Source organism: Phoca vitulina, unplaced genomic scaffold (genome assembly GCF_004348235.1).
Source record: "Phoca vitulina isolate PV1807 unplaced genomic scaffold, GSC_HSeal_1.0 scaffold35, whole genome shotgun sequence".
In the NCBI taxonomy this organism is placed as follows: domain Eukaryota; kingdom Metazoa; phylum Chordata; class Mammalia; order Carnivora; family Phocidae; genus Phoca; species Phoca vitulina.
The window spans coordinates 5,473,432-5,488,154 of NW_022589738.1; the positions used below are offsets into that span (position 1 = coordinate 5,473,432).

General features: G+C 37.8%; 1 protein-coding gene across 13 annotated transcripts in view; it reads right to left on the reverse strand.

The window, feature by feature from the left end:
* The window catches only part of DMD (dystrophin), a 2,446,616-nt gene that overhangs the window by 628,031 nt on the left and 1,803,862 nt on the right, over positions 1-14,723 (reverse strand). The window lies entirely within an intron of this gene.

The window sequence follows — 14,723 nt, forward strand, 5'->3', positions numbered from 1 at the left end:
GACCTAAAAAAATGTGACCTTGGTTACATTACTTAACCTCTCTAAGCTTCAGGTTTTCACCTCAGTAAAGAAGGGACAATAACAGAGTGAATGTAATAGGGGCAGTTGTGTGGATTCCATGACTAATATATGAAATGTACATAGAACAGTGCCAGAAAATAACAACAATATTAGCACAGTCTCTGACACTGGTAGGTAATAATGTTAGGTATCACTATTTTTATAAACACTTGATAAAAAAGAAATACAATGATGAGTGAATATAATGAGAAGTTGGAGATAAGGGGTAGAAATACATGAAATACTTGGGAAAAACTCAAAGAAAAACTCAAAGATCTGTGTGTGGCCCTTTATTTACTAAAGGGGGCTGAGCTTGCTACTGTGAATTGATACTAAATACCAACAAATAGCTGGGAAATGGAAGGTGAGTGATGAAGGGAACAGAATGCCTCCTCTGGTTTAAAGTCCAGAGTATCTGAAGCCCACGACATCCAGGAGACCAGTAGCAAAGAAATAGTGGACTACATAGTTTAGAAGGGAAGCTTTGAGAGAAAGCTGCAAAGGAAACATCTCAATGGGAGACTTGAGAGCCATGGACAAGATGGGAAATGTTCTAGGAACATGAGAAAAGTGTGCCATGTGGGCATTCCATTCTGAGGTGGCCATAAATCACTTTTCATGGTTGTATTACTTTCTGCACTTTTAAGGTTGTCTTTTTGTGAGAGAAGATGATGAGGGAAATGGAAGGATGCCTCCTGTCTCTCAAGCTTCTCAGGGACAACGTTTTCCTACAGCTGGGAGAAATAATCTTGAACATGGCAGAAAGAAAAAAAAAAGGTAGGGTGTCAGATAGAATAAAAACTAATGCCAAGAAGTAATGACTGAAAAACAATGATACTGAGGAGAAAAAGAAGAAACTGTTTCTTGAATCTCTCTCACTACTCTGAGGCTCTTTCTAGAAAGAATGACATATAATCTGCAGCAGAAATAGCATCTTGTGATCCAACACTCATACTAGGAAGCATGGGGGCCAACAGGATCTAAAAATCTTAAAAGGGATTCCAAGAGAGGAGCCGAATCCCTGAAGAGGATGCATGGGTGAGGATAAAAAAAAGAGCTAAATTAAAACATCACTGTGAGAGCTAACTGCTGAATGCCTGGCTGACTAGAAAATATGGACAAATTGTTCTTAAAATAGACACACAACAGATACTGAGGTAACATACAGTACTTTGGGATGATTTCAAAGTTCTGGTAAGTGTCAGACAACATTTTCTTTTCTTTTCTTTTCTTTTCTTTTCTTTTCTTTTCTTTCTTTCTTTCTTTCTTTTTTTTTAGCTTGACTTATTGAAAATTTGACCCTCAAAAGACCAGGAAGATTTTTTTTCCCTCTAGATTTACTTCTGACCAACAAAGAAGTGCCTAATGAAGTGGAAACGGTCATGTCATCTTAAATTTCAATATAGTGAAAGATGAGAATGTAGAGAATAATCAGATTTCAACTGTTTTGAAAAAAGTCTATTGAAAAGAAAGGCTGGGGCCAGAGACTGAACAACAGAGAATGATTCAAGATGACTAAAAAGGACAAATGACATTGGAATGATAATACCACAAAGTTCTCCAGTGAGGAAAAAGAAAGAAGTAGCACCAAGTACAAAGTCGGCTGAAACAGATTTACAGGTAGATTGAAAGGTCAGCAAGGCAGTGATGGGCAGGTTATCTCATTTATGGACCAGTCAGGCCCTTCATTGCTGGTCTCCTCTCCCCTAGCACTCAACATCTGAAAACACCTATAAAGCGGTGGGAAAGGGAAGGGAGAACCAGGTACCTTTTGCTCACTGATCCAGCCCCTACACCTTGCACAGGTACTGGAATACAGTAGGTGCTCAATTGATGTTCTCTGAATAAATGAATGAATCTAAAAGACAAATCCATGCACAGTAAGCTTTTGAGTACGCTTAGAGGCCTTCTACCCACGGGGAGCCCTAAAAGACAACAACCTCAAAGGATGGTTTCTCAAAGACTAGAACACAGACTATTCCTAGGCTCTTACTGTTTAGGTCATTATAACTATTCTTAAAACAAGAAACTAATGGAGGAAGAGCCACTGCTTGGGGCAGACAATGGAAGGCCACTGCTTGGGGCAGACAATGGAAGGGCAGACAGTATTAAAGAAAGAAAATAGAACCAATCAATTTTTTTGTTCCCCACTTTTCTATCAAGGGGGGTGGGGTGGTAAAAAGCAGGAAAGAACACTGGATCAAGAAGCAGAGCGTAAAACAGACTAGGGTCAGACTGTTGGATTTCAATCCTCACTCTGCCATTTCTTAGCTGGGTAACCCTAGGCAGGTTACTTAAGCTCTCTGAATCTCAATTTACTCCTCTGTAAAAGGGCAATTATAATACTACTTCTCTCACAGACAGCTGGCATCAACATTTCCTAGATATTGGATGAGATTACAGGATTTTGAAGTAAGGGATTATATCCTGCTTGATAAATTGAACTTCTGTGAGCCTCAGAGTATTCACCTACGTAATGGGGAGAACAGTACCAATCTCATGAAATTGTTCTAAGTATTTATGAATTCATATATGTAAGCCTTCTCCTAGCATCCTTCTGCCAGTAGGTATACTGTGTGAGTATTTTTCTCCTTTTCTTTTGCTGCTCAAACAATATTTACTGGCTACTGACTTTATACATTAGCATGCCATTCTGGACTCCGGGCTCTTAGAACTAGAATTCACTCCAACGTTTTCTCCTTCCATTCTTCCCATCCTCCCCCCAACGCCTCAGTCTCTATTCCATATTCTCAAATTAGCACTGGGCATTTCCCACTTTTGTGCCCTCCTACACAAACTCTCTTCTCCCTTCCCTAAATATTCAATTTCCTTATCAAAGCCCAAATCTACATTTCTGTGATTTATGGAGAACCATGTTAAGTCTATAACCAAAAAGTCTCCATGAGGTATAGAATTAAACTGTTCTTTGGGATCCTAAACACTTCAAGTCTTTAACATTTTACTACTTAAATCTAATCATTACTAAGAATGAAATCTTCTATCATTATTAGGTTTTTGTTTGTCTAGTGGCTAGAGGGTAGTAATTGATAGTAACTGAGAGATAGATTCTAAACTCAGAAACTGGGTTTCCAAGAGTAGAGAAATAAGTGCTATAACATGAAGTAGAAAGAGGCTAATTTCCATCTAGTTCACATTTTATTAGGACCAATTCTACCTAGAATGCTATTTAAAATATTTCATTTTTTCCTAAAAAAAAAAAAGACTTGTCTCTAGATCCATACAAGTGTTTTTCTTATTTTTTTTATTAAGTAAGATGTTTCAAAGGAGAAATTTTGAGGTCCTGAGAATATCTCATTTTATTATGTATACCATATTGACTCATACTGCATTTTCAAATGCCTTTACTTTTATCTAAAAAGAAAAAAAAAAAAAGGTTCCTTCTTTTCCACTGCCATGCTACTAGAAACATAAGCAAATCACTTCATTAGGTAAAGTGTGGGCTGGTCAGATCTGTAAGGGGGAAGTTCCAGTGGGTTTTCCCAGACTGAGCAACAGAATTTTGACTCTAAGCATCAGGCAGGGATAGTTAGTCTTCCCAGAGTTTTCCAATAACTCCATAATTTAAAAGATGGAAGGAGAATTTGTTGAGGATTCTCTCAACTCATAATCCCGATCAGGTAAGGAGTTAGGATACATAAACGACTATACAGAATCTTACACCTGAACTTGTGGGATGAGTTTCCAGGTTCTCCCTAAGGAGCATGGGAAATGGCTTCCCCTCCAGCCAGCAGGCACCCCTTCCTTCGTGCTCCGTTTAACACCCCACAGTCTGATATGCTTGCCTGGATGTCCACCCACTGTCTCGAGTCAATGTCCAGGGTCACAAGGAGTTGGCCCTGAGAATGGCTGCTTCAGATTTCAGCGTCCCAAACCACTATGGAGGCTGAGGTTATTCGTCTCAAGTACACTGGGGGAAGTATCTCTTCCAGGACGGGGTCACAACAGAAAAGAGTTCTTATGATGTCACACGATTAACTGTCTTTCCAGCAACAGATTCTGCTGTCTTTCCTGCTTAACCAGTTCATGCTAGAACCATGTATATTACAATGTGTATCATTAAGCCAAAGAGATATACACATTGTATATATGTGTATATATCTGTATAGATAGATGTATACACAACACACAGAGCCTGTACTGATTACTGGTGACTGTAGCATAATGTGTCTGACATGCACTTGTTAGAAAATTAAAAATCTCTACCAAAAACTGTGTTTTCTTTCTATGGTTAAGCAGACAGAAACTCAAGCTCAAAATAACTGGAAGGAATTGAGGTTGGCACACCGGAAGAGTAGCATGAATAACAGTAGGTGTAACAAACTATTGCAGACCACAGCTTTTCTCTGAGTATTTTGTTAATTAAAAGGTGTTGGCTTTAGGAGGCAACTCTCATTTTTTTCAAACGTGTTTGAAGAATATTTCTCTAGTCTACAAATTTAATTGGTTTCAGGGGTACATGATTAGTCAGACTAACAGCTGTACTTAGAGCTTTAAAGGAGCTACTAAATCTTTTAAAACACACACACGCAATGTGTTTGGCATACTTCCTTTGAAGTGTTCACACGTAGTTTTTCTGTAATTCACAGGTCTCCTTTGGTTGATAAAAAAGCAAGAAGCACATATTCTGTTCCTTGTTTTGTTGTATGAATGTGGGTAATGTTTTTGTTTTCTTTACTTTTATAAGTGAAAAGTCAGTCGACTGACTAAATGATAAATTATTGGACTCACACTAGCAAAAATACCTAAAAGTACCATTTTGTATAGGTGGCCAGACTGCCTTACTGTTTCATATTATCAGTTATAGGAGAGCTTGTTTAGCTACTTGCATATCACCAATAGCTAAGGTAACTGTTCTCCATGTAAACAACATCGGGGAATACTTTTCTTTTTGAATATTTGAAAGAATGGCATGTGGCTTAATGAAATATGTAAGAGTTGGAGAGTACGTATTAACAAAGTTAGGAATCATGCATGGACTAAAAAAGAAAATGTATTGTACATGGGGGAGGAAGAACCTCACTTCTTGGCTCTAAATATTTGTCATTTGCACGTACAGGTGGAAAATTAGAGATAAATGTTACAAATCCATAAACATTTACTTTTGTCTATATTCTTTCTTACTCTAAAGAGGAAATAAAATAGGTGATTCAACTACCATCAATTATTTACATTTTAGCACCATAAGGGCTTGTGCTATCTGTGGGCAAGGCCTAGAGAATCAGAACTCAAGGATTCATGATACCCACCTGTATTTCTGGATTTTACAAAAAAAAAAAAATTGTTAGATGTGGAAGCCCTAGACTTTTAAAGCTCGGTAACACTACTTTATCACTTTTAACTGATTCTTTCCTGCTACTAAGGATATAATCCAAGTGAGAAATATTGCTGCTACTGGGAAGGAAGAGAAATTACCACCAACACAATGACCACTATCATTTACTCAGCGTTTCTTATGTGCTAGGCAAGGTTATTTATAAGCCCCGTTTTATTTAATTTTTACCCAACAATATTCAGGGTAGGTATTCTCATTTTACAGGAAGGTAATACTTGCTCCAGATCTCACATTAACAAGTGACAATGTGAAGACAATGTGATTAAACAGGACACATATTTCTAAAAATGATCTGGTCATCCGATACATTTTCTACATGTCCCATTCAATATAAAAAATTATTAACTACTCAAATAGTTTTGGCTCCAAGAGCTACAGTTTACAATATATAGTACCCACAAAATACATCTAAGATCCATTCTAGCTGGGGAGAAATCACCTTGAACGAACCATAAAAACATGGATTATAGCAATGAAGTGCATCTGGCTTCCTCCCCCAAGTTCAGTATTATTCTTGAGGAATAACTCCAATCTGACTTCACCCTAACATGTATTCTTCTTTCACTAATTTGAAGACAGAAATAACGCTTGCCTTTTCTTTTTTCAGTTTGCATTCTAAGTGCCCTTCTATAAGTCACATTATATAAATTCTTCCTACATGCATTCAGTAAAAAGCTAGGTTTCTCAACCTTAGCACTACTGACATTTTGGTCTGGACAAGTCTTTGGTGTGTGTTGTTGTTGCGTGCACTGCAAGATGTTATCAGTATCCTTGGCCAGAGCACCTTCCCAGTTGTGACAACCAGTCATGTTTCCAGACATGACTGAATGTCCCCTGAGGGGAAGAAATTTGCCTCTGGTTCAGAACCACTGATCAAAGGCTTTTTCAATTTTTTTTCCTCTCTCTTCCCTTCCTACTGTGTGTGTGTGTGTGTGTGTGTGTGTGTGGTTCATATACTTGTTTAGCCTCTGTACTGGACAGCCTTTATGTCTATCCAAGTTTGAGTTCTCTTATATCTCAGAAGTATAGGTTAAGTGAAATTTTTAAGTGCTTCTTTTATGTACACGATATAGGGTAGGCACTGAAGAAACAGTAAATATCCAAAGCTATAGCTACCAGGGAACGCTGAATGATATTACACAAGAAAGGCTTTGGTGATCAAAATAAAATTATCTCTGGTAGAGAATAAATTTCCACAAATTCTTTTCTTTCCTGCACCTAGAGCCTTGTGATAAGATGTTCCAGATTCTCCCAACAAGAGCTATAGTATATTTCTCTACTACTTGAATATGGATTGGCCAAGTGACTTGTTTTGGCTAAAAGAATATTAGTAACCAGGACACAAGCAAAAGCTTGAGAAAGGCTTGGGCATTGGGCTATGCTTGGCTATCCTTTCAATGCTATGTGAACTATGCTAGCCTACTGAATAATGATAGGCAAGTGACCCTGTCATAGCCATTGTTTCATCTAACAACTAACAAGTGCTAGACACATGAGTGAGGCCAGCAACTACCAGCTGACCACAAATACACAAATGAGCCCAGGTGAGACCAGTAAAAGAACCATCTAGATAAGCCTGGCCCAAAGCAGACCCCAAAATTCATGAGCAAAATATAGGATTCTTATTTTGAGCCACTACCTTTGGGGGGTAGATTGTTACACAGCAATAGATAACAGATACAGCATCGATTTCTGCCTATCAAAAACATGTATCCAAAACAGGATTTATTTTTTTTTACATTTATTTGAGCATTTAAAAACATAATAATTAGCAGGTTTTTTTGTTTTGTTTGTTTTTATTATGTTATGTTAATCACCATACATCATTAGTTTTTGATGTAGTGTTCCATGATTCATTATTTGCGTATAACACCCAGTTCTCCATTCAGTATGTGCCCTCTTTAATACCCATCACCAGGCTAACCCATCCCCCCACCCGCTCCCCTCTAGAACCCTCAGTTTGTTTCTCAGAGTCCATGGTTCGTCTCCCCCTCTGATTTAAAATGCCCCTCCCATGACTACAGAAATCAAACAAATGCTGACACAGCAAAGAGAACACAGCTAAGAAAGGAAGTCTTCAAATTCAAGTGTGAGAGACAGAGAATTGAAGATACACATGGTCATTCGATGATGCCTATAAATGAGGCAGCCAGCATTTTATAAGATATTTGAAAGGCAATGCCTTTAGTAAAAATTCACTCTTAGTGCACATTTAACTTTGCAAATGAACAAAGCAGAGAATCTAATAAAGACAGTCATGAAACAGGGAGCTCAGTGCAGAAGACAAGGGAAGAAAAGCCAGACCAGATCATAATGAGGAGTATGCTGATAAAGGATGATCATCAATTCCAAAATCCATTTCTCCATTTGGTTATAAACATCTAGGGAACACTGTACAGTTCTCATTAGAGGAAATATATTGCTTTTCTACTGAAAATGTTAGCACTTAAAAAAAAATTTCTGAACTAAAGAACCCAATCTGTTGTTTATTTATTTTTAACAGAATTGCTCCTACCTGAATATTAGAGATAATGATTTTATAGCCCAACGTGGGCAAAACCAGGTAAGCAGCCCTCTACACAATTCAGTCTAAATGAGTCTCTTATTTTGGGGGGTAAGTTATATTTTTACTCTAAGTAGTAAAATAACTAGCAATGAGTTTTTTTTAAAGATTTTATTTATTTGTTAGAGAGAGAGAGCACAAGCAGGGGGAGCAGCAGGCAGAAGGGGAGGGAGAAGCAGGTTTCCTGCTGAGCAGGGAGCCTGATGCGGGACTCAATCCCAGGACCCTGGGATCATGACCTGAGCCAAAGGCAGCCGCTTAACCTACTGAGCCACCCAGGAGTCCCACTGGTAATGAGTTTTTAAACTTGTTATACATGTGCCACGCCTTCATAAGCCTCACTTGTAAGATGAGGTCAGCTACTTAAGGTAAGTGTTAGATTTATCTTTTCCTTCCTCATCCAAACCAGTGCAATGTCTGGACACATAGTAGGGTCTCAACCAACATTTGCTGCTGTTGTTATCAAGATTAGAAAGAGGCACAATGTATGAAGCACTACATTATGGAGAACATTAAGGGATGGAAATATACATATACAGAGAGAGACAGAGATACAGAGAGACAGATGGGGAGAGGCAGACTGATTTATCAGAGTTTTAATCTGGAGTTTCATCAGGCAGAACAAAAACAGAGAAACCATTAGCTCCAATATAAATGAAGCAGTATTAAGTAGTCATAAAATGTAGATTCTTTTGTTCTGAATTCATAATACCTTATATTTCTACAGAACTTTAAACAGTGTAAAAATGTCTTTTTGTCATTTTCTCTGTTGATTCATCACTGCAACACTGAGGTCTGAGCAGGGAGAGCATCATTACTACTAATTTGTAAAAGAGGAAACTAAAATTTGGATAAATTAACATATTTCTCCAAAATCAAAATCTAGTAAATTAGATGGAAGTTTCCAAACAATCTATATTTTAAGAATGAAGGCTCGGACTTGCATGATTAAAAGGGAATTCATGAAAAATAAATAAACCCATTAAAAATCTGAAAAGGGGTTGAATAGACATTTCTCCAAAGAAGACATATGAATGGCCGACAAGCACATGAAAAGATGCTCAACATCACTCATCATCAGGGAAATGCAAATCAAAACCACACTGAGAGATCACCTCACACCTGTTCAGAAGGCTGCTATCAGAGAGAGAGAGAGAGAGTGCACGCAAGAGAGAATAAGTGTTGGTGAGGATGTGGAGAAACTGGAGCCCTTGGGCACTGTTGGTGGGGATGTGAAATGGTGCAGCTGCTGTGGAAGACAGTATGGAGGTTCCTCAAAAAATTAAAAACAGAACTACCCTATGACCAGAGCATTCCCACTTGTTAATCTACATCTAAAAGAACTGAAAACAGGATCTCAAAGACAGAGATACTGGGACACTCCTATGTTCATTACAGCATTATTCACAAAAGCCAAGAGTTGGAAACAACCTCGATGTCCACTGATGGATACAAAAAAATGGGGTGTAGCCATACAATGAAATATTATTCAGCCTTAAAAAAGAAGAAAATTCTGTCATTTGCTACAGAGTTTGTTCTTGGAAGATGAACAATTTCTAAAGATCATTTGTACAACAATGTTCATATAGTTAATGCTACTGTACCATCTACTCTAAAATGGTTAAGAGAGTAAATTTTGTGTTATGTGTTTTTTGCCACATTTTGAAAAAGTGAAATCCATGCACCAGGCAAAGTATGGACATTATTCTTTCCCTTCTGGGTTAAGGAGAATTTTTTTTTTAAAGATTTTATTTATTTATTTGGCAGAGAGAGAGACAGCGAGAGAGGACCCGAGCTGAAGGCAGACGCTTAACGACTGAGCCACCCAGTTGCCCCTGGGCTAAGGAGATTTAAAAGAGATCTTTGAATACCAAAATAAAGACCATCTTATAAATAAGAGTAGTTCTGATAGGGGCATCTGGGTGGCTCAGTTGGTTAAGCATCTGACTCTTGATTTCAGCTCAGGTCATGATCTCAGGGTCGTGAGATCAAGCCCCATGTTGGGCTCCCTGCTCAGTGGGGAGTCTGCTTCTCTCTCTCTCTCCTTCTCCCTTTGCCCCTCCTCCTGCTTGTGCGCTCTCGCTCTCTCTTTTTCTCAGATAAATAAATAAATCTTTTTAAAAAGAGAGTGGTTCTGATACACTAAAGCCCAGTGGAAAATGACCAATTAATTTTTCTGTCATTACTACTCCTTTATATCCTCTTTATAACATTTGTGGGGTAATCAGAATATGCCAAAACCTACCTCTAGTGGATACTATGATGCTCCATTGAGGTTCTCTCCTGGAGTAGACAGATCCCAGACACTATTAATAATGACTGCTAATGGATTATAGCTGCATCTGTCCCTAGGGCTTGCTCTTAGTGCATGGATACCAAGTTCAAGCCCACGTACCTCAACTGAAGACAACGCTGAAGAACAAACCCAGCTCCAATGCTTCCTGTCAGATTGGCTTATACTATAGTAGCAAGTGCACTGTGGGTCAGCCTATCCCCTCTGCCCAATACTGCCCCGCTCACTTTTTTGCAGGTAGATCTACCAAGAATACTTGCCAGTAAACATTCTGTATACAACTTTTGTTCTCAGGGACTGCTTTCCAAGGAATCCAACCTAAGACACAATTCCTTTGGTCTATGTACATAATAGTTTATTTCTCATACCTAAAAGTAACATGATGTTTCTAGCCATTCAATCTTAGAATAGCATTTAATATTAATTGTTTATTGGTATCACATGTTATAACATTTGATCTTCAATGGAATGCTTTGGAAAATGACAAAAAAGCATGCAGAGAATTGGTGGCATATTTCTTGCTTATGGGCTTATGACAAGTTTTATACTCTTTGGTTATACCTGAGTTTCAATTTATCATCTGAGTTGCTGTTTAAGAGAACTCTAAACACATCCTATAACTAAAACACCAAAGAGCTTGACAAATCCAAACACTGAAGTCTTGAACTCCATCTCCATAATGACATTGGAATTGTAACCCCTCTCTTGTGTTGGTTTGAGGTGACTGTGCTGGGCTAAACTTAGCTTTTAAAGTTCTGGGTCAGTAAACACGTTATAAACTGCAGGTATGGCAAATACAGCAACTGAAGTAGTGACTAGCTACATCAAAATCAATTCATGTTTTCATTTAACTTGTAGAAAAGCACACAATGCCCACAAGTGCAATAATGACCAAATATACAATAGGAACCAAATTTCAAAGGTAAAAACAAGTACCAATTACATAGGGAAAACTGCTTGTAACAAGCACAAAAATAAGATTGTGATGTGTTTATTTAAATCACGCCCACCAAACCATCTCAAATTCCTTTTCAAAGTAGAATAATAAATAAAAACATATTGTTCAATGGTTATAAATCATGCTATTGAAATGGCAAAACTCCCAGGAGCAATAACGTGGCAGTTTTCATGCACATACTTGCTATTGCTTTGGACTTGAATCTCATTGTCTTAATCTTTTGGATGAATGGGTTTCAAATGAAGACGGTAAAGAGAGCCTGGGAAAGCCCTGAGTCTACAGTTTATGGTTTCTGAAAGAGGAATGTAGCATACTTTGTTGGTTTAAAAAGATCTGTGAAGCTGTACTGTTGTAGAGTTGGTTTATTCTAAACCTCTTAGTTTTGCTGCTTAAGATTAGAAAATTTCATCAGATCAGGGCTAATGTTAATTCCTCTAAAAAAAAAAAAATCTGTAATCTGCAAATCATTCAACCCCTACTAATACCAGTACTTTTTACATGATGGCAATTTTTTACAGAAAAGATACTGGGGGAGGCACCTGGGTGGCTCAGTCGGTTAAGCATCCGACTCTTGATTTCAGCTCAGATCATGATCTAAGGGTCGTGAGATCGAGCCCTGCATTGGGCTCTGTGCTCAGTGCGGAGTCTGCTTCTCCCTCTCCCTCTGCTCCTTTCCCATTCACACACTCTTTCTCTCTCTCTCTCTCAAATAAATAAAATCTTAAAAAAATAAAGATACAGAATTACACTAAATTTTGCATTTAAAACATTACTTGAAAATAAACTTTTAAATAAGATGAAGTTATATTTCAGATTCAAATATTTTAAATTAATTACACAGTCCACAATAAAAAAAATCATGCTATTTTTTTTCCAATAAGAGAAAGGTAATAATCTTTAAAACGGATTTTCCTTTATACTGAGATATTTTGGTAAGAACTAGAAGTAAGTATGTATTTCCTCTACTGTTAGTATTATAGTTTATATTACCTCATTATTCTAAGACCAAAAGACGTAGAGGGGGAAATTTTTCATTAAGTTATGTTCAGAATCTCTAGCTTGTTAGGTGAAAGTAAGTCACATGAAAGAAATAAAATAAACCTAACTGAAACATTAACTCCTATCTAGGGTTTATCAAACTAGAGAATATAGAAAGCAAAGGAACTATGCAGTTTTGAGGAACACATACATGTGTATATAGCTTTAAATTGGTAAAATTCTTTTTTTTTTGCCCTGTTATGTGGTAGAAAGAATGAAAAAAGTCACCAAAGTTGTTTTTCCTCCTTTGCCTTCCCTCAAAGGCATGATTATGTTACATTTCATAGCTATTCTTAATAACAAATTGTTACTTTCTATGAATTTAATACATAAAGTACACGTTTTGTGCAATATAAAAAGCTCAGCAGAAGCAAATAGCTAGCCAGGAAGGCCAATCCCCAAAGAAAAAGTAGGGCCAACTTACTATTTGGAGCCTGATGTTCCCATTCAAGTTGATTTACAAATATAATGGAAGGAAGGGCATACAAACTGAAGCCCTCAGAGGCCCTATGGCTGAGATGGATAATCTTTGTGATTGACAATGGGGGCCCAAGGTTACCACAACTGGGTGACTTTAACAGATGACACGGTAACAAGTCAGGGCTCTATCATTCATCTATTTTCAGGAATGATCTTTTGGGGCTTACTGATTCAGATTCTCTTCTCACCAAATCACAAAAATAGTAAGTAAACCAATTTATAAAAATAAGTTATCAGTGACTTCATTTCCAATGCCTTGTAGGTATAAGTTACAGACAATTGAAAAGATTTTCCAAAAAGTTTGCCTATTTTATACACCTATGATCATAGATGCTATATCTGGTAGCATTCTCAAAAGCTGTGTCATTAAAAAAAAAAAAAATCCCATCACTTAGCAGTGAAGGAAAAACCAAGGTCCAAAGTGTTGAATGGTTTGTGCAAGATTCCCAGGCCCCAGCTGGCAAGAGACCAAATGAGGACCAGATTTCAGGCCTATCATTTCCCAATTCAGTTATCTTTTTACTGTGCCAGTGGTTTACAATATTATGAGTATGCCTTTAAAATCTCAAATATAATTACATACCTATGCATAGTAATTGTGTATCTAATATGCCTAGATTGAGAAAAAAAGTGACAAAAATCAATTTATTCAGAATTTGGTAATGCTTTTTAAAAAAATTTTTTTAAAGATTTTTTAAATTTTATTTATTTGAGAGAGAGCAGAGTGAGAGAGAGAGCATGAGTGGGGGTGAGGGGCAGAGGGAGAGGGACAAGCAGACTCCCCACTGAGAAGGGACCCTGATGCGGGACTTCATCTCAGGACCCTGGGATCATGACCTGAGCTGAAGGCAGATGCTTAACCAACTGAGCCACCCAGGAACCCTGAATTTGGTAATTCTTCAATATGATTTTGCATTTTATTAATTGTAGTAGCATTCATATTGTTGTGAAAATATCTACTACACATATGTGGGAGACAAATCACTTATTTGATCCACAGACAATATTTGATGTGCTCAGAGATTTGAGAAATTCTTTCCATAATTCTGGGAAATCTCCATTATCTCCAGCCCCTAGGTTGAGAATCTCTGGCATGTCGATCACTACTTCATAATACTACTCTTATCAACTACCTTCAAAATTCCCATTCCTTCCCCTTACAGTTGGTTTCAGTTTCAGTGTTAACTAACAACGATATCATAATCTTTTGAGGATGGGTAGTATCAAAGCCAGAAAGAACTCAATTTTTGAAATGGCTTATTAGTTTTATAAATTAGAATGGCCTCAGGCACCTGGGTGGCTCAGTTGGTTAAGTATCTGCCTTCAGCTCAAGCCATGATCCTGGGGTCCTGGAATCAAGCCCCTTGTCAGGCTCCCTGCTTGGTGGGGAGTCTGCTTCTCCCTCTCCCTCTGCCCCTCACCCCTACCCACCGCTTATGCTCTCTCTTGCTCTCTCTCTCAAATAAACTCTAAAAAAAATTAGAGCAGACTCAAGATTTCAAAATACTCTTACTTACATTCTGATATGATTTTCTTTTTATTTATTTATTTTTAATTAACATATAATGTATTATTTGTTTCAGGGGTACAGGTCTGTGATTCATCAATCTTACACAACATCCAGGGCTGGGTATGTGTTGTGGTGAGCAATGGGTATTGTGTAAGACTGATATGCTTTTCTGACTGGGAGACAAAAGACACAGTCAGAGCTGGGATACTTGAGTTTGGTTATCCTGCAGTCAATTGCACTCACTTTTATATGTTGCCCCTGATGTGAATACCCCCAACCAGACAGGTGATTGTTACCACCATGGGTAATGAGACCGTGGGTTAGGGATGAGGAGAAGACAAAGGTTGAGCAACACCTAAGGACCATGTCTAAAACCTTGGAATTTGTCTCCATTCTACTTATGGAAAATTACTTTCCACTACTTACCCCAAGGGCACATGTTGTCTCAGACTAGCCAGTCTCTTCCTG